General features: G+C 41.7%; 1 long non-coding RNA gene across 1 annotated transcript in view; it reads right to left on the bottom strand.

The window, feature by feature from the left end:
- LOC116459989 (uncharacterized) overlaps window positions 1–25,021 on the bottom strand; it is a 122,150-nt gene that overhangs the window by 93,928 nt on the left and 3,201 nt on the right. Inside the window, exon 3 of the long non-coding RNA XR_009211361.1 lies at window positions 10,280–10,363. This is a non-coding gene — a long non-coding RNA (uncharacterized LOC116459989). The remainder of the gene's footprint in view (window positions 1–10,279; window positions 10,364–25,021) is intronic.

Raw genomic sequence — 25,021 nt, 5'->3', positions numbered from 1 at the left:
CCGCTTTCCTGTCCTCAACTGGAATTCAGATCATTTGCTCCTTTAAGTTATACTTCTTTAAGTCTAACAACTAGCTATTCCTATTGTGGAATGCAAATGTTAAATCATAATGCAAAGGGATTTCCAGTTCAATTAAACTTTTCCTTTGTTTTTAGAGACAGGGTCCTTCTGTGTTGCCCAGGCTGGAGTGCAGTGGCTATTCACAGGCATGATCATAACATACTATAGCCTTGAACTCCTGGGCTCAAGCAATCCTCCAGCCTCAGCCTCCTAAGCAGCTGGGACTACAGGTGTGAATCACTGCACCTGGCTAAAACTGAACTTTTTTATATCAAGTATTCAGAAATAATAATTTTTTCCTCAAGCATATCACCATTATACTTGTAAGTCCATTGTTTTGAATAATTCCATTCAAAGATTCAAATCATAACCCCAGTAAGTGTCTCCAGTGAACTTTGTCGTGCCCCATTTCCCCAGGTTGAAGTTTTGCTGAGCTTCCTTAAATTTTGTCAGTATACAATAACATATTTTCACACAGCTCTTATAATTTTCGTGTCCCAAGTAAAAGTTACCACTATAAACATCTTTTGCAGTTGTCATGTGTTGCTTACCTGTCTTTTCTCTCCAGTAACAGACCTGACCTGTTGCAGGTGGGGAGTCTGCCACTGAGAACAGCAAGAGGTAGCTGGTTTCTTCTCCCTTTCTGCAGTCTGGCTGCTACCCTTCCTCCCATCTTGCAGAAGATGGTTTCTGAACCTTCCCTGGGATGGGAAATTAGGAGTGAGGAAAGGAGAGGCACAACATTTCTGCTACTGCCAGAGTTGCATTACTCTCTTTAGATGTAGCAGGTTTAAAACTGGGGTTTTCTCATCTGTGGTATCGTTGTTGTAGGTAATACACTCTCCTCCTGCTCAAAATTAAGATCTTGCCTCAGCCCCTGAGGAACCAGCAGTTCATTTGCAGATTCTTTTCACTGATAGCCTTTTGTCCCTCTGGGCAGTCTTTCGGTGGACCTAAGTCACCCCCTGGTTCGTTCTTGCATGAGATCTGCACCTGGTCCTTGGGCTCCATCCATGCATGTTTTTAGGCCCTCCCAGCATAGCAGAAATCTCTCCTTGGCCAGCTCTGAAGAGCAGCTGACCAGCTCAGTTCCCATCTCTCCCGACCCCTGGTCAAGAGGCAGAGGCCAGTCCTCTGTGAGTCCTCTGTGTCTCCCATGCCATAAGAGAACACACATCCCATCACACATTGTCATTAAAACTCCATTCCCGGACTTCAGGAGAGTTTAGACAGTTTCATCCTCCAGCATTTCCACACACGGACAGAGTGAGGCTCACAAAACATCAGCAGTTCTCTCCAAAAGCACCCTCCAAGTCTCCTTCGGTCTCCACTGACACAGGTGAGCGGTGGGACATCATCTCATTGGCTCTCTGCCCCTCCTTTCTGCATGTCCTGCACAGCTGTGGTCCTCACACTTCACTCTGGCATTGCGTGTCCAGGTTCTTAGGGTCTCAGCTGAAAGTTTCTTGGAACATTCTGGTGCATGTACATTATGATGCCCTGGCTGAGGCGGGCTGATGGCTTTTGATGAAAACAACAGAAGTTGACAGGAAAACAAAAGCGTGCACACTGTGTAAAAACTTGTGGTCCAGCTGGTCCATGACTCTGCAGCTAGCATGGTTCCCTCCTGCAAAGTATACCTGCTCTCTTTGAAACCGACATTAAAAATCAGAAAATCCCAGCTTCTCTTAGTAGCCATATTCAGTGGTTTCTTCTCAGATTAATGCATTCTTTTTGAGGCCTATTTTTTTTTGAGTTTTCCGGAAGGAAGAAAGGGCCAGGGCAGGGGATTGTTACTGGAAAAAGGGTCTTGTCCCAGATGCCAAGAGTGGGTTCTTGGATCTCTCACGGGAAAGAATTCAGGGTCTTTATTTATTTAGCATCATTAACTTACTCCCTCAACCTTAAATATCTTGTGACCAGGACTGCCCAATCCCCTGGGAATATAACCCAGCAGGTTTGGCTTTAACCGGCCTCTATTCAGGATAGGGGCACTCTGGTTAGGACGACTCTGACAGATTCACTGCAGCACCAGCCGAGGGCTCCTCCAGAGCTAAGAGCAGGAGAAGCAAGGCCACCCCAACACACAGGAACCACCAGACTTGAATGGGGAACAGCAAGATTCCAGCAGGAACTATGAGATCCAAAACATCCAGTTATTAGGGGGTGTTACCACAGGAAGGCGCTGAAGTCAGCACAAAGCAGAGGACTTGCAACCAAGGACTTAAAATTTCTTTAAAAACAAACAAAGAATAAGAGTTGTTTGTCTGCTTGTTGGCAATTTTTGAAAGTTTTTATTTGTGCTAATTATCTGGACATGAAAAATATTATAAGGAAATTAACCTTGGTACATTTTCACATATTTTGATGAGTCTCTTAGTTGTACCTGTGTCTAATACTGGTCAATGGCATTTCTCTAAAGACTTTTTATTTGGTGAGTAAACCAAGATGAAAATTCTAAGCCCCCCAACTGACTGAATGGACCCCCCCAGCCAAGAGGATTCCAAAGAAACCTGAAAAACCAGTTCCTGCCATGGTGAGAAGTGGGGTCAGACATGCCTCATTATACCCACTCCTTTTTAGAGTTTAGATACAACTGACCAGCATTCACACTAAAACAGAGATCCTAAGACTCACCGAACAGACTCTCTGTAGCAATCAGACACCAATGTCAACCTGACTCAGCTACAATATCACATGATATATAACAGGCCCTGAATGAAATCAAACTAATTTAACCCCAAAATATGTTTCTTCGACATATTCTGAAATGGCCTTGAAAAGCTGTCTCTTGTAGGGGAAATTTACATTCTATAGAGAATTCCCTTCCCTTTCCAGGTCTTTTCCTGAGCCAGGGGCAATTTAACTGAGTCTGACACGTTTTAAGGTATGTTAAGAGACATTTACCATCTGTTCTCTCTGAAGACTTCTACCTGAACCTTAACTTCCACAACTCCTCCACCCCTACTGCCACCCCAACACTTACCTTAATTCAAGCTGATGTCAACTCTTCAGGTAGAGCTTAACTCTTTCAATCAACTGCCAACCAGGAAAGCTTTGAATCCACCTGTGACCTGGAAGCCCCTTCCCATCTGCTTCAAGATGTCCTGTCTTTTTTGGCTGAATCAATGTATATCTTAAATGTATCGATCTGTGTCACTGCCTGTCACTACTGTCTCCCTAAAATGTATAAAGTCAAGCTATAACCCAGTCACCTTGGGCACATGTTCTCAGGACCTCCTGAGGCTGTGTAACTGGCCATGGCCCTCAACTTTGGCAAAATAAACCTCTAAATCAGTTTAGACCTGTCTCATACTTTTTGGTTTACAGGTATCATTATCATTAATTTTCTTTCACAAAATTGCCAGCAATATTATTCAAAGTGGCATTTTTTGGTTACTACCTTTGAGAGCTTTTTGACTCCTTCAATTAACCTTCTCTGTAGATCATGTTATTTCAAACTGAGAAAGTTCTCCCTTTATGGGCCCTGAGATACCTGGAGAACATGAAGCAAATTCTGTAAATGGTGGGTGTTTTAAATTCTACTTTCTTTGGTATTAAACGTGTAAATATTTCAGTCCCAATATATTCCCAGTTACTGCCTTTTGCCCCTGCCCCTCATCTCTCAGGCTTGTCCTTGCTATGAGCTTCGGAGCAGGTGGACTGATCTCACCATGCCCTTCGCATGTCACTGTGATGTGGCCCAGGGCCCAGGCCTCTCCTGGACTCTGACCTGCATGCTTCCCCACACAGCCTTTTATCTGACTTTATTTCTCCCTCTTTTAAGCTCTGGAAACCTTTCCCAAGTACCCTTGAGAATAGTGTTGTCCAAAGGAAACAGAATGACAGTCATATATATAATTTCAAATTATCCAGTAACCACATTTAAAAGGTAAAAAGAAACAGATAAAATTGCCTTAAATATATTTTAATTAAATATATTAAGAAATTATTATTTCAATATATAACCTGGCTGAGTACAGTGGCTCACATCTATAACCCTAGCACTTTAGGAGACTGAGGCAGGAGGATTACTTGAGCCCAAGAGTTCAATACCAGCCTGGGCAACAAAGTTAGATCTCGTCTCTACAAAAAATAAAAAAATTAGCTGGGAGTGGTGGCACCCACCTGTGGTCCTAGCTACTTGGGAGGCTGAGGCAGGAGGATCCCCTGAGCCCAGGAATTTGAGGTTGCAGTGAGCCATGACTGCGCCACTGCACTCCAGCCAGCCTGTGCAACAGAGCGAGACGCTGTCTCAATAACAATAATTTCTATGGGTGGACTGAATGTTTATATCACCCCCAAATTCATAAGATCAAATCCTAACCCCCAAGTGATGGTCTATGGAGGTGGGGCCTTTGGGAGATTAGGTCATGAGAGTAGAAGCCTCATGAGTGGGATTAATGCCTTTGTGAAAGGGACCCTAGAGAATTATCTGGCTGCCATTCCACCATGTAAGGAGACAACTGGAAATCAGCAGTCTGCAACTTGGAAGAGGCTTCTTATCAGATCCCATGAGGCTGACTCCTTGAAACTGGACTTCCAGCCTCCAAAGCTGTGAGAAAAAACATGTGTTGTTTAAGCCACCCAGTCTGTGGCAATTTGTTACAGCAGCCTCAACTAAGTTGAGTGCAGTGGCTGAGTGCAGTGGCATGATCATATCTCACTGCAGTCTCAATTTCCTGAGTTCAAGTGACCCTCCTGCCTCAGCCTCCTGAGTAGTGGGACCACAGGTATGCATCACCATGGCCAGCTAATTTTTTTGATTTTTAGTAGAGATGGGGTATTGCTGTGTTGCTCAGGCTGGTCTCAAACTCCAGAGCTCAAGTGATCCTCCCACCTTGGCCTCCCAAAGTGCTGGGATTACAGGCCTGAGACACTGCACTCACCCAAGAAATTATTAATGAGACATTTTATATTCTTTTATTGTCCTGAAAATCCAGTGCGCATTTTAGACTTCTGGCCCATCCCAATTCAAATGAGCCACATTTTCAGTGCTCAGCAGCCACATGTGCTGGTAGTTCCCACATGGGACCTTGGTGCTCTGAGTGTAGTCCAAAGACCAGCAGCAGCAGCACCTGGGACCTTGTTAGAAATGCAGAGACACTGTATCTCAGAACTTAAAGTAAAATAATAATAATTAAAAAAAAGAAATGCAGAGACCTGGGCTCCACCCAAGACCTGCTGAATCAGAATCTGCATTTTAACAAGACTACCCAGGTGACATGGCTGCACATTAAAGTTTGAGACACTCTGGTCTGGAAGACACAGTCAGTCCTCAGCAGAATCCCCCATATCCTCCACTTTTTCCTGAACATCCCCCCATCACCTGCCTGGTCTTGCTGAAACCTGGCTCTGACCTGGGGCACTCCTGCCCCTGCAGTTCTCTCCAGTGGTGCCTGTTTCCCTCTTTGTCCCCCCTCCTAAGGCCCTCCTGGCTCTGTGTCCCATGCCAGCAGGTCGTACCACCCACTTGCTCTTGTGGTTGCTATCCTTGACTGACCCTAGTTGCTGCTTGGCACTTCCAGTTCCTTATCATTCCAACACGAGTTAGTGCTTTCAGCATCTGGTGATCCATCCATTGTCCTGGCCCCCTCAGTTCTCTCCTCACCTCTAAAAAGCTTGACTTCCACGATTATACCTTAGACCTTTCCATTACGGAAAACACACACACACACACACACACACACACACACACACACACCCCTCTGCATCCTTGCCATAAGCTCAGTTTCAAGTAACCACTCTCCAGCCACTATTTCCTATTTTCTTCCTCACTCCCTCAAACACCTTGATGGTCTTTCTACCATTGCAGGACCCACAACACATTGATCCATCCTCCACCTCACTGTCCCTCACCCCTCATCTCCTTATTTCTCTCCTTGCCACGGTTATTCCATGCTTCATCCATACAAGCAATCTCATCCATACACCCCCTCCTCTCTCTTTTGGTCATACATCCTCACCGAAGTTACAGTCTTGGTTAAATCCGACTCTCTGCCTTCACCATGCAGTTGTACATAACCCAAGAAAAACTCGTAACTATTACTTTAAGTACAAGATGATTAACCAAGTTAAACTTGAGTGTTGCCAGGCCATTTCCCTAGTCTGTTCTCTCTTCTACTCTCCTAGATGACTCTCATTCCCCTTCTTAAACTCTCAACACCCCTCCCCCATCCTCACTCTTGGAACCAATGTGGTGGTTAATGTTAGGTGTTCACCTGATGGGGCTTAGGTTGGGGTTTCACCATGTTGACCAGGCTGGTCTTGAACTCCTGACCTTAAATGATCCACCCACCTCAGCCTCCCAAAGTTTTTGATCTTGAAATTTGTGATGAGCATGGAGTTAGAGTGAGAGAGGTAAGGGCCGCTTTGAGTTTTACCTAGTTCCATTTCCTATTTTCCCACTGCCCCTCCAAGGGACAGAGTGGTCACGCATACCATCGACGATCTGTAGTGGTTCATATTATACACTTCCTTAGTAGCTCACTCTAGCAGCTCACCCAGCATTAACAAGTAGTTATCACAGTGCCTGGTGTGCAGTGGACACTAATAAATATTTGCTGAGTGAAGGCTGAATAAATAAAACGTTCAATCAAAATGTAAATTTGTCTCTTTTGTCTTCCTTGAACTTTAGCAAAAAGGAAACTGCTCAGCATTTTTCTCAAAGCCCTTGATTAGACTTGAAGAGAACATTAACGAAGGCTCTCTTGACAAAATGACTTCTTAAAATTTTTAATAGGAGCACTTGTTTTTGTTTTTCATTTTTATAGGAATTCTGGTGACTAGTCTGTATTTTATGCAAGGAGGAATACTGAATACAATAAGCTGTAAAAGGCTTCCAGGAATATAGAGTGAGGAAGAAGGAAAAACATTCCTGACCTTGAATGTCATCATCTAAATTGATTAATTTTTAAGCTACCCCCATAAAATAAAACTAATAGAAGAACAGAATTATCTGTTTCTCATCAAGATTCAATTCAGTAGGCATTTGCTGAATATCTTTGCAATGTGTCTGGGTGCGTTCAAAGAAGTAAAATGTACAGCTCATAACTTCAGAGATGCTCTGTTTTTTCAACAGTGTGAATTAAGATGCCTTTTTTTTTTATTTGGCATAACCCAAGAAGGCTTTTTAAAGGAAACACTAATTTCTAGTGTTTACTTGCCTTAGAACTTTGAATCAAGAAGCAGAGAAAGGCAGTTAGGGAGGTGTGAAATGTTTTAACTGACCAAGAATTTCCTTTCTCTTTTATGCTCTCTTTCCATTTTGCCATTTCACATTTTAAAATTTTTTATAAATACTATCAAAGGTTTATGCTGGATTCCAAAGAAGTTAATAGAAACTTTGCATATATAAATGGAATTCCCAGCATAGTTGAATGGAATGTATACTATTGTGAGTAAATGCTTTATAATTTTTTCCTTTTACTTATTCTCATTGCCATTATATGAATTCAATTTTATGACATTTTATAAATTCACCATTTATGTGATTTTTTTTGCCAGGGATTTTTAAAAAGATAGGCAGCGCTTTTTATAAGTTGCAAAAACCATTCTTAGATGCCACATTTAACCAGAAACACTTAAAAAACAAAAAGCATTTTAAAAATACCCATTTTTAATATTTTAGATGAGATTTATTTTTAGTTAACTCAGCAATACTGTTTATTTGGAATCCTGTTACTTAAATGTACAAGCTTTTGCCCTGAGATGAGCTTTATGGATTTTCTCAGGATTGACTTGGAAGATATATAATAAGTATTAAGGGAAAGTTTCAGTAACATTCTTAGTTAAGGATATCAATGAACAGTGGTAATAATGTTTGGTCCAATTTATGCCTTGATTGATTTAAATTCCTGATAATTAAAATGAGAAGGGAAACTTGGCTTAATTAGGAGGTATACCATATTTTTTTAATGATCATAGATTTCACTATTGGAAGGGAACAAAAACGATAATTTTCTCCAGCACCCTAAGACCTTGCTCCCTGGAGGCCAGGGCTGTGTCTTAGTCTCTAGAGTTTGCTGAGTTTCTGGAATGTGTGCTCAGGAAATAGAGGGAGAGACGGGAGGTGTATCTGCCCCATTTAATTGTGAAGCAGTGGGGGACAAAGAAGTTTCCTGAGATTACATAACCATCAAGTGTGACAATCCCAGATTTTCTGCATCCTCTTTTGTGACATGACAAGAAACAGATATCTGGTCTCTGCTCCTGATTCCTGACGCAGAGTTCCAAAAACCTTTGTAACTGCCTGAATGACAGGAATGCTAGGAACATCTTTTTGTTATAATATTTGGTCTTAGTCCCCAGTTTCTAACACAAGAGCTTCTAAGACCCTTGGAATCTCTGGAGTGATGAGTGTCCTTCTCTAATGAAATGACCGGGTATTGGGGGCCCTAGATAGCTTCAGGATGGGGATTGGGGAATGGAGACCAAGGCATGATCAGAGGGATGGACTTCCAGCCTCCCCAACCTTCAGGGAGAGCAGAGGGGCTGGAGATTGAGTTAATCACCAATGGTTCATGCCCAAATAATAAAGTCTGAATAAAAACCATTAAATTTCTTATTCCTCTGCCCCTCACAACTCATCGTCTTATCACTACCATGTACATCCCTTTGCCATCCTGAGATTCTTTTCCTTCTGGTTTTAAAGCCTAGCTAAAGTGACGTCTGACAGCATGGGATACTGAAAGAGAAAGATCAGGACTTCTATTATCCTCCTGACACAGCCTATCCTCCTGTAGGCTGTGTCCTGTACTGTCTTGTGGGAAAGAAGTTGGCTTATAGCAGGATGAGTCAGAAATCGGGGACTGTTTCCTAACACTAAGTAGTCCCTATGCTTTCTCCTTCTCAGATGTGGTTTTGTTCACCATGAGGTTGAGTGTTCAGGAAATACCTAGTTCCATCAGTCCTAGTTTCCATTCATGGGGATGGGTGACTCCTGAACATTCATTCATAGGATGATCCTACCTAGGCTCTACCCATGTTCATACAGGTATAAGAGCCAGACCCTAGCAGCAGATGAAAACTCTATGATGTGTATCTCTTATGCACTGGTATCATGCATGAGTGGAGGTGCTGGCCATTTGGGCTCTACCCATCCACATAAGGATTTCTAGAATCCAAGTCTATCCATCTGAAGGCGCTCATACCATTCTAGAGCCTTCGTGTCTCCCCAAGGCACATTGTTTCCTTAATCACTAGTGGGGAATCTGTCCCTTTGTTCTGCCTGCATATAGTCAGCTTGTCATAAGAATACTAGAATGGCAGGGATTTCTACCCTATGGGCTTCTTTACATGACTGGCGTGCTCCGTTTACCATTGTGGTAGTCAAAAAAGCTCTCTGTCTGAAAACGGCCTTAATATGCTAGGTCTTTGCCTAACATTAGCATTCAAGGCCTAATGGGGTTTGTCTTAATCTGCTTTGGCTGCTATGACTATGTACCACAGACTGGATAGCTTGAATAACAGGATTTATTTTCTCACAGTTCTGGAGGAAAGAGGTCCAAGATTAAGGTGTTGGAAAATTTGGTTTCTGGTGAGGCCTTACTTTCTGGCTTGCAGGTGGCTGCCTTTTCCTTGTGTCCTCACATGGAGTCTCTGTTCCCTCCCCTTCAGCCTGAATGTGACTTTGTAACTGCCTTGACTAACAGAGTACAGCTGAAGGCAATACAACATCTATGTAGCTCTCTCTCAGGATACTTGGCCTTGGGAACCAGCCATCCTGCTGTGAGAATGCCTAGCTCTGAGCTGTGGCTGAGCTCCCACGCAGAGGCAGTGAGTACGGACTTGCCAACTGTGTGTTAGCCAGCTTGGAGGTGGACCTTCCAGCCACTGAATGTCCCTGTGAGGCAGAGATGAGCCTTCCCTGCAGAGCCCTGCCCAGATTGCAATTCACAGGCAACATAAATGACCATTGTTGTTTAAATCACCAAGTTTTGGGGTGGTTTACTAAGCAATAATAGGCACCAGGAACAATTGGGGATAAGCCTTTTCTCTTGTTGCTTCCTTGTAATATAATTTTTAACTCCTCAGAACATAAAAGAGATTTCTCCAGACTTTTGTTAAGCTTTTAGAAATAAAACTGGTTCAAAGGGAATGACTGAATATATGCATCTACATCTTTTTTATTCCAATATCCAGTGAAATGATAGAAGAGATTTCATATTTAAAAAATCCAGCAAACTAAATCTGACACTGTATAAAATGAAATATATACCATGATCAACAGGGGTTTATCCCACATGCATAAGGCTGGCTCAACATTCAAAAATCAATTAATGTAGTCCATCACATCAACAGGCTAAAAAAGAAAAATCATATGATCTTATCGATATACGCAGAAAAGACATTTGACAAAATCCAATGCCTGTTTATGATAAAAACACTCAGCCTACTAAGAATAGAGGGGAGCTTCCTAAACCTGATAAATAATATATATATTTAAAGCCCTATGGTTAATACCATGCTTAATAGTGAGAAATTAGAAGCATTCTGGCTAAGATTAGCAACAAGACAAGGGTGACCTCTCTTGCCACTCTTTTTCAACATCATACTAGCAGTCCTAGCTAGTACAGTTGGACAAAAAAAGGAAATAAAATGTATACTGATTGGGAAGAAAGAAATAAAACTGTCTTTGTTCATAGATGACACAATCATCTACATAGACAATTCAGAAGAATCTCCAAAAACCTCCTGGCCCTTATAAGTAATTATGGCAAGGTTGCAGAATGTAATGTTAATTTATAAAAATCTATCTCTTTCATAAAAATGAACAATAAACAAATAAATTACAAACACAATACCATTTACATTAGCAACCCCAAAGTTATATATTTAGGTATAAATCTAACAAAATATGTGCATGATATACATAAGAAAATCTACAAACTGTGATAATAGAAATCAAAGAAGAACTAAATAAAATGGAGAGATATTTTATGTTCATGGGTGGGAAGACAATATTGTCAAGATATCAGTTCTTCCCAACTTGATCTCATTTTGGGGTGGTTTACTAAGCACTATGTAATAGGAACTCAATAGGGACTCAATGCAATCTCAATAAAAATTTCAGCAAGTTATTTTGTGGATATTGACAAACTGATTATTGAATTTATATGGAGAGATGAAAGACCTAGAATAGCCAAATCAATATTGAAAGAGAAAAACAGGGTTGTGGACTGACACTACTCAACTTCAAGACTTGCTATAAAGCTTCAGTAATCAAGATGGTGTGATATTAGCAAAAGAATGGACAAATAGATCAGGGGAACAGAATAGAGAGCCCAGGAATAGAACCACGTAACAACTGACCTTTGAAAAAGAAGCAAAGAAAACTCAGTGGAGAAAAGTCAGTCTTTTCCTCAAATGTGTTGAAACAACCGGCCATCCACATGCCAAAAAAACAAAACAAAACAAAACAAAACAAAACCTGAATCTAGACACACAGAAATTACATCTTTCACAAAAGTTAACTCAAATGGATCACAGACCTAAATGTTAAGTGCAAAATTATAAGACTCCCAGAAGATAACATAAGGGAAAATCTAGATATCCTTGGATATGGTGATTGTTTTTAAAATACAGTAACAAAGATAAAATTGATAAGCAAAGCTCCATTAAAATTAAAAATTGCTCTATGAAAGGACTCTCAAGAGAATGTAAAGACAAGTCACAGACAGGGAGAAAATATTTGCAAAATACATATCTGACAAAGGATTGTTATCCAAAATATGCAAAGAACTCTTAAAACTCAACAATAAGGAAAGAAATAACTCAATTTAAAAAATGGGCAAAAGACCTGAATAAATATCTCACCAAATAAAAGTATGTAGATGGCAAATAAGCACATGAAAAGATGCTCAACATTGTATGTCATTAGAGAATTGTAAATTAAAATGACACTAAGACACAACTACACATCTATTAGAACGGCCAAAATCCAGAACACCTGATGCTGACAAAGATGTGGAACAGCAGGAATTTTCATTCACTGATGGTGGGAATGCAAAATGGTCCAGACACTTTGGAAGATAGTTCGGCAGTTTCTTACAAAACTAAACATACTCTTACCACATAATCCAGCTATCACACACCTTACTATTTACCCAAATGTGTTAAAAATTTTGTCCACAAAAAAACTTGCGCAAAGATGTTTGTAACGACATTATTACTAATTGCCCATACTTGGAAGCAACCAAGACCTCCTTCAGTGGGTGAATGACTAAGCAAACTCTGGTAGATCCAGACAATGGAATATTATTCCGTGATTAAAAAAAAAAAAATCTATCATGCCAAGAAAAGATATGGAGGAAACTTAAATGCATATTAGTAAGTGAAAGAAACCAATCTGAAAAGGCCATATACAGTATGATTCCAACAACATTACCCTTGGAGAAGGCAAAACTATGAAGACAGTAAAAAGATCAGTGGTTGTCAGGGGTTGCCAGGAGAGAGGGATGAATAGGCAGAGCACAGAGGGCAGTAGGACTATCCCGTATGATACTATTATATAATGGTAATTACATGCCATTATACATTTGTCCATATCCATAGGATGTACAACACTTGTTGAGCCCTAATGTAAACTGTGGAGTTTGGGTAATAATGTGTCAGTGTAGGTTCACTGATTATAACAAATGTACTACTCTGGTGGGAGATGTTGATAGTGGAGAAGGTTGTGGGTATGTGACAGAAGGGGGATACGGGAACTCTCTGTATCTTCTGTTCAATTTTGCTATAAATCTAAAACTGCTATAAAACAAAGTCTATTTTAAAATATATATAATCTTTATATAATTAAATATATATAATGTTAAATGTCCATAAAAGCACTAGAAAGCCAAGAGAGATAGAACTAGCGTATCAGAAAAGAGAGGACTTTCAGGAAGACATAAAGAATTGATTATGGTGAAATCCAGTAGTGTGAAAAAAAAAACAAGATACAGAAATAATGGTTTCTATATCTCGGTTTCTTATTTTTTCAGCAATAACTATAAAAGGAAATATCAAGAAAAATAGATTCCCACTCACAAGTGCAACATAAATTATAAAACCTTGGCTGAAATGTAATAAGAAAAACATAAGAGCTAAGTGACAAAACTTTAAAACTTTAAGTCTTAAATTGGTAGAAAATAATTCTATACATATTAAGATAAAATATAGGTATTTTATATTAATCTGTAAATATAATATTAGTCCTACTGCAAAGAAAAAATCCTAGTGGAAAGAATTTGATAATTCTGATATTTTCTAGGAAGAGAAAATGTGTAAGAATAGAACATAGCTCGGCACAGTGGATTACGCCTGTAATTCCAGCACTTTGGAAGGCTGAGATGGGCGAATCACTTGAGGTCAGGAGTTTGAAACCAGCCTGGCCAACATGGTAAAACCCCGTCTCTACTAAAAATACAAAAAAATTAGCCAGGTGTGGTGGCATGCGCCTGTAATCACAGCTACTTGGGAGGCTGAGACAGGAGAACTACTCGAACCTGGGAGGTAGAAGTTGCAGTGAGCTGAGATTGCACCACTGCAATCCAGCCTGGGCAACAGAGCAAGACTTTGTCGCAAAAAAAAAAAAAAAAATAGAACATAAATTTTAAAAATGAAGAATCATAAAAGGGAAATGATTAAGCTATTATATTGAAAAAGCTTGACATTGAAAGGTTAGAAAATTAAGCCAGTTAAACAAATGAGCTTCTAGTAAAATATCTATATGTAAATTCCAATTCAAGGTACAATAAAGACAAAATATCAAATTAGTGGGGGGAGGATGGACTAATTAACAGGCAGCTTTGAGATCATTGATCAATGACTGCCCAGTTGAGAAAAAACATTTTATTACATTTTACATAAAAATACATATACAGGGGCGAGTAGTGGCTTACACCTATAATCCAACACTTTGGGAGGCCAAGAGGCAGGAGGATCGCTTGAGGTCAGAAGTTTGAGACAAGCCTGGGCAAAAAAGTGGCAAAAAAATCTCTACGAAAATAAATAAATAAATAAATAAAAATCAGCCAGACATGGTGGCACATGCCAGTAGTCCCAGCTACTCGGGAGGCTGAGGTGGGAGGGTCCCCTGCTTGAGCACAGAAGTTGTAGGCTGTGGTGAGCTAGGATCACACCTCTGAAACCTGGGGCAGAGTGAGACCCTATCTCTTCAAACAAACAAACAAACCATATACAGAAGAAAATAGAAGGACAGTGTTATCATCTTGCTGTGGGGAATATCTTTCTAAGTAAGTTCCCAGAAACAAAGCAAAATGAAAAGCAACCTAATGGGAGGATGTATTTGTAACATATAAAATGACACGATGTTGATATCTATCATATATAAAAAGCTTCAACAAATCTACATGATAAACAACCTCACAGAAAATGCACAAAATATATGACAAGACAATTCAGAGAAAAGGAAACAGAAATGGTTAAGCATTTGAAGAGATGCTCAACTTCATTAATAATCAAAAACATGCAAATTAAAACAAGATACCACTTTTTAAACATCTGGTTTTAAACAATTCCGGGTTGAATATTCAGTGCTGGGAATGGTCTGTGGAATCAGGCACTTTCCTGCACTGTAAGTGGAAATGTAAACTGTGATCACCTTTGTCCAAGGCAGCTTGGCACCATATATCCTGACACAACCCTGGGTCCTGTACCCAGCATATATTACATATGGGATAATCATTTGTTGACTTAGTGCAGGATTACTTTCACAAATGGAAAGAACATGGACTTTGCTATGAGACAGAGAGGGCTTTCATTCCTGGCTTTGCCATTTATTTACTAAATAACCTTTAAGCAATTGACTGTAACTTCCCTATGTTCCAACTTCCTTATCTAAAAAAAAATGGAGATACTTCCTACCCTGTAGGCTGTGAGGAATACTGAAACAATACATGCAGTATTTCATCTAAAGGCTACCAACTTATAAGTGCTCAATGAAGAAAAGACTTTATTCTCCCCATATGATTTTCCTGACAACCCCAGAGAAATTCATTTCCTCAGAAAACTTTATCAGCTTCTTTTTACATTCTCCTTCCTCCTCATCCAACCTTCTCAGACCTGCCCTTAGGCTCTTGTCTTTTGCCAACACAGTTTATTAGACTCTTCCTACTGAGGGTGATGTTCATTACTACATCAGTCCTTCAATAGACTTGACTGCTGTGGGTGGAATTGAGTTCCCCAAAAAGATATTTAGGTCCTAACCTCTGGTATGTATAAATGTGACCTTATTTGGAAATAGGGTCTTTACAGATGTGATCAAGGTAAGATGAAGTCAGAGTGGCATAGGGTGGGCCCCTGACCTAATTCAACTGTTGTCCTTATTAAAAGATGGAAATTTTTAACACAGACACACACAGGGAGAACATCATGTAACTACAGAGGTAAAGAAGGAAGCAACGTGTCTATAAGCCAAGGAAGGCCAAGGAATGCTGGCAAGCACCAGAAGCTAGGAAGAGGCAGACACGATCCTTCCCTAGAGCCTCAGAGAGGATGTGGGCCTGTTGACACCTTAATTTCAGATTTCTAGCCTCCAGAGTGTGAGAGAATAAATTTGTTTGAAGTCATCAAGTTTGTAGTATTTTGTTATAGCAGTCCTAGGAGACTAATACACCCCTGCACAAAAGGTCAATTGACTAATTCTGTTTGGTAATAACCAGTGGAACAGATGGAGATGACACAAGGTTTTGGGTAAGTAGGGATAAATCCCCTAAAATATAAACTTGGTTTTTCCACATTAAGCTAGGGTTAGAAAAGGGAAGAATGATTATCAGTCGTGTGTGTGTGTGTGTGTCTGTGTGTGTGTGTGTGCTGCTATAACACAATACCACAGACTAGGAAATGTTAAAGAACAGAAACTTATTTCTCATAGTTCTGGACACTGGGAAGTCCAAGATTAAGGTGCCAGCATATTTAGTCTCTGGTTCCAAGATGGTGCCTTACTGCTGCATCCTTCAGCAAGGGGGAACACTGTGTCCTCACATGGCAGAAGAGTAGAAGAGAGAGCGAGAGAGAGAAAGCCCACTTCCACAAGCCCTTTTCATGGCAGCATTAATCCATTCACGAGAGCAAAGCCCTCATGACTTACAGACCTCCCATTAGGCCCCACCTCCCAGTTCTGTTGCATGAATTTTGGAGGCATCACTTTCCAACCATAGCAATGTTTAAGGGTCAGATGGGTAAAAAAAAAATTTTTCTAAGAAACAAAACCTAAGCTTGTTCTCTCAGTCCACTTGGGCTAAGGGAGGAAAATTAAGGGTGTGGTTTTCCAAGCATTAAGCTCCAAAGGCCTCAAATTTCCCTGGCAGGGTGCCAGATGATTGTATGTTCTTAGTTGCCATTAAAGTTCTTCTACTGTGGCTCCAGGCCCCTTTCTTCTTCACTACTTGGTGGTCTACAGAGATGTAGCAATAAAAATAAATTGATCAAAATTAGTTTAGATGAGTTGGCTAAAACAAAAATTGTATTGAGTTGCAAGGAACAGAAAATCCAGTTAAGGTGGTTTAAAAAATAAGAAATGTACTGTCTCACATAGAAATCTAAAGGTAAGAAGTTTCAGGGTTGGTTACTATCGCAGCTCAATTATGTCGGGATTCTGAGTTGCTTTTGTACAATTTTTGACTTTCCCTTCATAGTCATAGGATATCCAGTGTAACTCTAGGCATCATACCTACAGAACAACCCCCACAACCAGAAAGCTAAGTTTGTCTTTGCCCATCTCTTTTCAGGAAGGGAAGCCCTTCCCAGCCCAGCACACTCGGTTGTGATGAACTCTGAGCTATCAGAGATAATGGACAATACATGCTCATGGCATGGTACACACTTTCTTGTTTTTTTTGTTGTTGTTGTTTTCTTTTTTTTTTTTTTGAGACAGAGTTTCACTCTTGTTGCCCAGGCTGGAGGGCAATGGCACTATCTCGGCTCACTGCAACCTCCGCCTCCCGGGTTCAAGCCATTCTCCTGCCTCAGCCTCCCAAGTAGCTGGGATTACAGGCACACGCCACCACACCTGGCTAATTTTGTATTTTTAGTAGAGACGGGGTTTTTCCATGTTGGTCAAGGTGGTCTCGAACTCCCAACCTCAGGTGATCCACCCGCCTCAGCCTCCCAAAGTGCTGGGATTACAGCCATGAGCCACTGTGCCCGGCCTAGGAACATACTTTCATTGTGACCATGTGATTATGCATGTTTGATGCCTGGCTTTATTATATAATGCACCAACATGGCATTAGATGCTCAGTCAAAATTTGTACATGGAATCTGGATATAAATCTAGGTGATGCTCTTGTGGGAGGTAGTTTTAGAAACCATATATAGTAATTACGTTGCTTTTCCAAGTCGATATATTTAATAGTCTCCACAAACAGCTCCCCCAATGAGCTGTGCCTCCTATGGTTCACACCCTAGGGGAGTTCCCACCCCTTGAATCTGGGCTGGCCTTGTGACTTGCATTTGACTAATAGAATGTGACAGAAGTCACACTGCATGACTGCTGAGCCCAGACCATCCAAAGCTTTGCAGCTTCCTCCTAGGACTGTTGTAATGTTTACTTTTGGGAAGTGAACTACCACGTGTAAGTCCCACCACTCAGACTCCCACACTGTGAGAAAGCCCAGGCCAGCCACATGGAGGGGGCTTCGTGGAGAGAAAGAAAGGCTCAGCCAGGCCCTTAAATTCTCGTCATCCCAACCCAGGAAAGGAACATGTGCATGAAGAAGCCATTTTGAACTTCTAACCCAATCAAACCTTCAGAGGATCCCAGCTCCAGATGCCATCTGACTGCAACCAGAATCACAATCCCAAGTAACAACTTCCCATCTGAGCTCAGTCAACACATGGAACCACAAGATATAATAACATTTTTTTTCTTTAATTAAACCATCAAATTTGGGGCCTCCAAAAAGGGAGTGTGATGGACAGGTCCTAGGGTCAATAATTTTCACCTCTTGCTGTTTATGTCCTCTTAACATTCCCCTCCCCTTGAGTGAGGGTGGGACTTATGTTATACAAGGCTCTGTCTTAGCATACAGGACTGGGAGATTCTTTTTGCTGGCTTCATGCAGTAAGTAGCCATGTTGCGAAAGCCCACATTGTAAGGAGCCACAGGTGGTCTCTAGGACCCAAGACTGGCCTCTTCTGACAGCTACCAAAAAGCCAGGGTCCTCAGTCATACATCCACAATGGAGTGAATTCTACCACCAACCTAATGAACTTGAAGTAGGCTCTTCCCCTGTCAAGCCTCTAGATGAGAATATGGCTCATCTGACACCTTGACTGCAGTCACATGAGACCCTGAGCAGAGGACCTAGATGAGTCATGCCCAGGCTCCTGCCCCACAGAAACTAAGATAATAAATGTGTATGATTTAAGGCTGCTATGTTTGTAGTAATTTGTTACGCAACATAGAAAACAAATGCAAGAGGTGAGTGTATTTTGCATAAGGAAGAGCTATGAATTGAGGAGGCCCAAGGATGGCCTGAGATAGTTTTCAAAGAGGGCCTCAATCAATTCCTTTCCTCTCTGCATATTTCTGCTGCTCCTTAGATTGAGATGTGGAATCTAATTTCTTCCTGTTGAGTCGGACTGGTCTTGTGTCTTACTTTGTCTAGTAGAATGTGAGAAGAAGTGATGTTCTGAGACTTCAAGGCTAAGTCATAAGGAGTCTTGCAGTTTTTTCCTCAGTCTTTTAGAACCCTATGCTTGGTAGTACTGACTCACCATGTAAGCTGTCTCCCACGCTGAAGGGACCATGTGGAGAGGCCATAGAGAGTCCAGGGAGAGAGAGGCCTGCCACTTAGATTCCATCTGAGCCCTGCTTTCCAGACTTCCCTGTCAAGGCACGCGACTGTGAGGGAAGACTTTGTGAACTCTCCACCCACCATCTGAATACCACTGAGTGACTCCAGTTAATGTCACAAGGAGCAGAATAACTACTCAACAGAACCCCATCCTAATTACTCATAGAATGATGGGCTGCCATCAGGCAGGATCTGGATGGATCTCATACAGGAAAGGCTGAATGCCTTCAACACTCACCTGAGGATATCTGCTATAGGAGGTGGGCAGGAGGGACTCAATAGCAGAATAATTCCACCTGTTTCATCTCATGGGCTACGGTTGCATAACATGGCTATGCCTAAGCCCTTCTTTGACAAGGGGAATGGAACTACCATGATGGCTTTAGATGAATCAGGATTAACTCCCTGGCATTTTCACTGAACACTTTACTTGGCTGAACACTCCTTGTGTTGGGAGCCAAGCCATAGCATCTGTCATGATTATTTGAAGCTATGGCCATTTTGCCAGGATCCCAGCTGATACTGATTTTGCCACAACTATCTCCACTGCTCACTGGCTGCTGAAGGTTCCATCTTCACTAGTGCTTACTGCTTTTTGGTGAGGTTCCCAGAGGAGCAGCTTGCTTTTTTAAGACTTACTTTGCTTGAGAATATGGAACAAATTACCCCAGAGTTGCATGTCAGGGTTATTTAGTGATCCTATGTCCAATGTCAAGTCAAAAATGGGTCTTCTCACTAACAATTAGGACACAATCCAGGACAGAGCCCAGATACTCTTCAGCGCTCTTCTATCCTAGGGCGAGTTTCCCAAGGCATGCCTCCTGGAGGCTGATGGAAGATCTCTCTTAGTGGGAATGAGGGGGCCATTTAAAAAAATTCATTAGGATCAAAGTTCTCTTTCCCAGAAGGTCTAGCAAATTCTCTATGGCATAGGATTCGTGATGCTTGCCTTTATAGTCCTAGCATTCCCATTATGCAGATCAGGCCCTTAGCCAACCCTTTACCAGCCATCAAAAATGACTGGAAGCCATTACTAGTTGAAGTGGACTGAGCCATGAGGAGCCTGAGATTTATGACAGCATCTTGAACATGTTAAACATATTAGTACAAAATGGTAAGGTTTCTCTGGCATTACAGTGCTTAGAATTAGGAATAAGACCAATATCTTAACCTTGAGGCAATTTTGACACATTATAAGAATCAGACTAGTAACCAGGAACTGGAAAGTTTCCATAGCAGTCAATGGTGTTTTATTACCTCATCTATTTTAAAGAACAATGTATTACTTCATCTCTAGTGTTTTATGTTATTAGAGATTCACTTTTATTGAGCAAGGCTTTAAGAAATGTCACAAAGGGAGGAGTGGGCATATGCATGTTCTCAAATCCTGAAGGGAAAATGCTGAAAATAAGGGCCATGGACGACTTAAACCTTCACATGCTTTTCCTCTCTGGGTTTGATGCTGCTAATGGAAAAGCAATGCAGTGCTCCTTGAGAGGAGGTTCTAATTAGACAGTATAGCAATGATTCCAAGGCTGTGCTCCCTGGGTTTTAGCGCATTGAGAAATTGAGATTATTAGAGTGGAAAACCTTCCCAATAAAATGTCCCCAGTGAAGTTTTCTAGCTTGAAGACTATTGGTCAAAAGAAAAAAAAAGAAAAAAGAAAAATTAAAAAACAGAGGAGTAGGCCGGGCGCGGGGGCTCATGCCTGAAACCCCAGCACTTTGGGAGGCCAAGGCGGGTGGATCACTTGAGGTCAGGAGTTCGAGACCAGCCTGGCGAACATGGTAAAACCCCATCTCTGCTAAAAATGCAAAAATTAGCCGGGCGTGGTGGCACGATTGTAATCCCAGCTACTCAGGAGGCTTAGGCGGGAGAATTGCTTGAACCTGGGAGGCGGGGGTTGCAGTGAGCTGAGATCATGCCGCTGCACCCCAGGCTGGGTGACAGAGTGAGACTCCATCTCAAAAAACAAAACAACAACAACAACAAAAACCCAGAGGAGCTAGAGACAAAGTGACTTAGGCTTACATACATAGCCTGCTATAGATAAGGTATACATATGGCCCAGAACTCATACTTGTAATACTCATTTGTCTGAAGACAGCTATATGATGGGAAATTGTATGAGTGAGGATGTAAGAGAAAAAAAATAAATGTGTTCAATTATTTTGAACACATTTATTTTTCCTTTTCTAAATGCATCATTCAAAAAACTTGCTGTAGTCTGATTTCATTTGTAGGATGGTATATTCCAAAGTTGAAGTGACAGATTTCAGGAACTTCCTAGAAATTTTAGAGCTATTGGCTGTGTGTGGTGGCTCACGACTGTAATCCCAGCACTTTGGGAGGCCGAGGTAGGTGGATCACCTGAGGTTGGGAGTTTGAGACCAGCTTGACCAACATGGAGAAACCCTGTCTATACTAAAAATACAAAAAATTAGCCGGGTGTGGTGGCACATGCCTGTAATCTCAGCTACTCAGAAGGCTGAGGCAGGAGAATGGCTTGAACCCAGGAGGCAGAGGTTGCAGTGAGCCAAGATCGTGCCATTACACTCCAGACTGGGCAACAAGAGTGAAACTCTGTCTCAAAAAAAAAAAAAGAAATTTTAGAGCTATCTCATTGCCTTTTAACTCTGCTTCTAAAACCCTGCTGCTTCTGCTATGCATTCTAAGAAAGAAGATTTATGCGATGTATTTTATTCCAGTGGAAAAGCAGGGATCTAAGTTGTCTCATGTCCAACAAAGTTGGATTGTATAAGAGTTTATTTAAAAATCCAGTGCCTCTATTCTGCTTATTACCTGAATTGGAAAACTGTATAAATCTTGAAGTTCAGGGAAGGTAAAAAAAAAAAAAAGGAAATGGTCTCTACTTCTCCACTGGATGCTTTCTGTTGCCCCGACCCTTCTCTCTCATTCATTTTCACGCACTCAGGAAGTCATCTCTTTGGTCTTCCAGTCTTGGTTAAGAGCACTGAGTCTGAAGTTTGAGCCATGTCTGCCAAGGGTTAGAGGTGGACACAGAAGCCACTATAGGGATCTCAAGTAGAAAGGGACTTAATACGGGAAATTCTGTGTTTACAAAATCCTTGCAAGAAACAAATTTGGCAGTCTTAAAAAAAAAAAAAAAAAACTAAACACGCAATGATCATAGGACCCAGCAATTGCACTCTTGGGCAAAGTGAAAATGTGTGTTCACACAAAAACCTGTAAGTGAATGTTCACAGCGGCTTTATTTGTAGTGGTCCCAAACTGGAAACAGCTGAGATATCCTTCAGTAAGTGAATAGTTAAACCAGCGATTGTACTGCCATACTATGGAATGCTACTCAACAATAAAAATTAATGAGGCCAGGTGCAGTGGCTTATGCCTGTAATCCCAGCACTTTGGGAGGCAGAGGTGGGCAGATCACTTGAGGTCAGGAGTTCGAGACCAGCCTGGCCAACATGGTGAAACATTGTCTCTACTCAAATACCAAAATTAGCTGGGTGTGGTGGAGGGTGCCCCTAATCCCAGGTACTTGAGAGGCTGAGGCAGGACAATCGCTTGAACCTGGGAGGCAGAGGTTGCAACAAGCCGAGATCGCACCACTGTACTCCCGAGCCTGGGCGACAGAGCAAGACTCTCTCTCAAAAATAACTAACTAAATAAATAAATAAACTACCCATACACACAACATCTTGGACGATGAATCTCCAGGAAACTTGCATGACAAAAGCACATTTCAAAAGATTATTCATTTATAATACTTAAAAAAAATTGAGACAAGGTCTTGCTCCGTCACTCAGGCTGGAGTGCAGTGGTGCAATCATGGCTCATTGCAGCCTCAATCTCCTGGGATCAAATGAGGTTCCAGCCTCCCAAGTAGCTGGGACCAGAGGCACATGCCACCATGCCTGGCTAGTTTTTATTTTTTGTTGAGCTGAGGTCTCGCTATGTTGCTCAGGCTGGTCTCAAACTCCTGGGTGCAACCAATTCTCCAGACTTTGTCTCCCAAAGTGCTGGGATTATAGGTGTGAACCACTGCACTCGGCCTATAATACATTTTGAAAGGACAAAATTTTAAAAATAGAGGACAGATTTGTGTTTTCAAGGGGTTAGGGATGGGGGTGGGAGGGAGGTGGTGCAGCTATAAAGGGGTAACATGAGGTGTCCTGGTGGTTTTGGAATCTTGATTGCGGTGGTGGATGCATGAATATATACATGCAATAAAACTGTATAGAAGTAGGCCAGACATGGTGGCTCATGCCTGTAATCCCAGCCCCGTGGGAGGCCAAGGCAGGAGGGTTGCTTGAGCCCAAGAGTTCGAGACCAGTCTCGGCAACAAAGTGAGACTCCTGTCTCTACTCTAAATAAATAAATAAATAAAATAAATAAATAAATAAATAAAATAGCTGGGCATGGTGGCTCATGCTTGTAATCCCAGCTCTGTGGGTGGCCAAGGAGGGAGGATCAATTGAGCCCAGGAGCTGAAGACCAGCCTTGGCAAAAGTGAGACCTTGTTTCTACTAAAAATAAGCAAATTAGCCGGACATGGTGGTGTATACCTGTGGTCCCAGCTACATAGGAGGCTGAGGCAGGAGGACGGCTTGAGCCCAGGAGGTTGAGGCTGCAAGTGAGCCTGGATGATAGAGTGAGACCTTGTCTCAGACAAAACAAACCAAACCAAACGGTATACAAGTAAATATACATACTCTTGCACAGATGAGTACAAAAACTGAGGAAATCTGAATGAGATTGGTGAATTCTATCAATGCCAATATGCTGCTTGTGCTATTGCTCTATAGTATTTGAAGACATGACCATGTCACTCGCTGCATTATTTCTTAAAAATACATTTGAATCTACAATTATCAGTTGAAAAAAATATTTATGAGACAGGAAGAGAACTCGGAGGGTCTTCAGTTGTTGATGTCAGGACATTACCACCATAGCTGAAGGCCAGAATTCAGAAAACCACTCCTGCTGCCATGCTGCTCCCCCAACCCAAGTGGCTCTCATGCCCATGAAAATGTTGACTAGACCCAAACTTGGACTCTAACTGCCATTAATCCTCATGTCAGTTGGACCAGAAAGCAGAAGGATGGCTTCTGTTTCACTTCCACCTGCCAGACTGAGCAGGAACACATCTAATTGACAAAGCTCAATTTGCTTCCTATATATGAGATGCAAAATGGTCTGGAACGTGTGGCTTTTAGCAGTCTAATTTTTCCAAAGAGAATATGGAATGGGAGTTGAATGAGTATAATATCTACCATAACCAGCCATTAGCTATGTGGCCTTGGGCAAGTTTATTAATGTTTCCAATCCTTAGTTTCTGACTCTATGAAATAAATATCATTATCATACTGAGTGTGGAAAAACTCAAATTGTTTTTCCCCTGCTCTAACACAACACCAATCAACAGAAAAGACTTCTGTGACCAAGTACGCAAGGGATTTCTTCCCACCCACAAGCAGGCAATCAATTCTATAGGGGACACCAGCTGGGTGCCCTTCAATTCCATTCAACTCTGACACTGTCTCCTTGGAGATAGCATCAGATCCCACAGGTCAAGGGCTCAGTCCCCAGTACTGTGCCCCCGCCAACTTCTGATGACAATTGCAAGCCCCAGGTTATTTTACCCGTGCTTCTGACTGGCTAAAAATTGGGGTTCACATGACCCCCTTCTTAGGTTTATTAATCTGAAAGAGTGGCTCACAGAATTCAGGGAATCCCTTCCTCAGGATTACCAGTTTACTATAAAGGAGATGACAAAGGATGCAGATGAAGAGATGTACAGGGCAAGGTACAGGAGGAGCTTGGAGCTTTGGTGCCCACCCTGAAGCGTCACCCTCCATGAACCTCCACGTGTTCAACTATCTAGAACTCTCCGCACATGGTCCTTTTTGGGTTTTTATGGAGGCTTCATTACGTAGGCATGATTGATTAAATCATTGGCCATTGGTGATCAACTTAACCATCAGCTTCTCTCTCCACCCTGGAGGTTAGGGGATGGGGCTGAAAGTCCCAGCCCTCTAATCCTGCCTTGGTCTTTACAATGACCAGTTTCCACCCTGAAGCCACCTAAGGGCTGCCAGCCAACAGTGAACTCACTCATTGCCCTACAAAATATATCACTTTGGTGATTCTAAGCATTTTAGAAATTGCATGC

The sequence above is a fragment of the Hylobates moloch genome, unplaced genomic scaffold (assembly GCF_009828535.3).
Source record: "Hylobates moloch isolate HMO894 unplaced genomic scaffold, HMol_V3 SCAFFOLD_20, whole genome shotgun sequence".
Taxonomy (NCBI): Eukaryota; Metazoa; Chordata; class Mammalia; order Primates; family Hylobatidae; genus Hylobates; species Hylobates moloch.
This window is presented reverse-complemented; position numbering and strand designations above follow the sequence as displayed.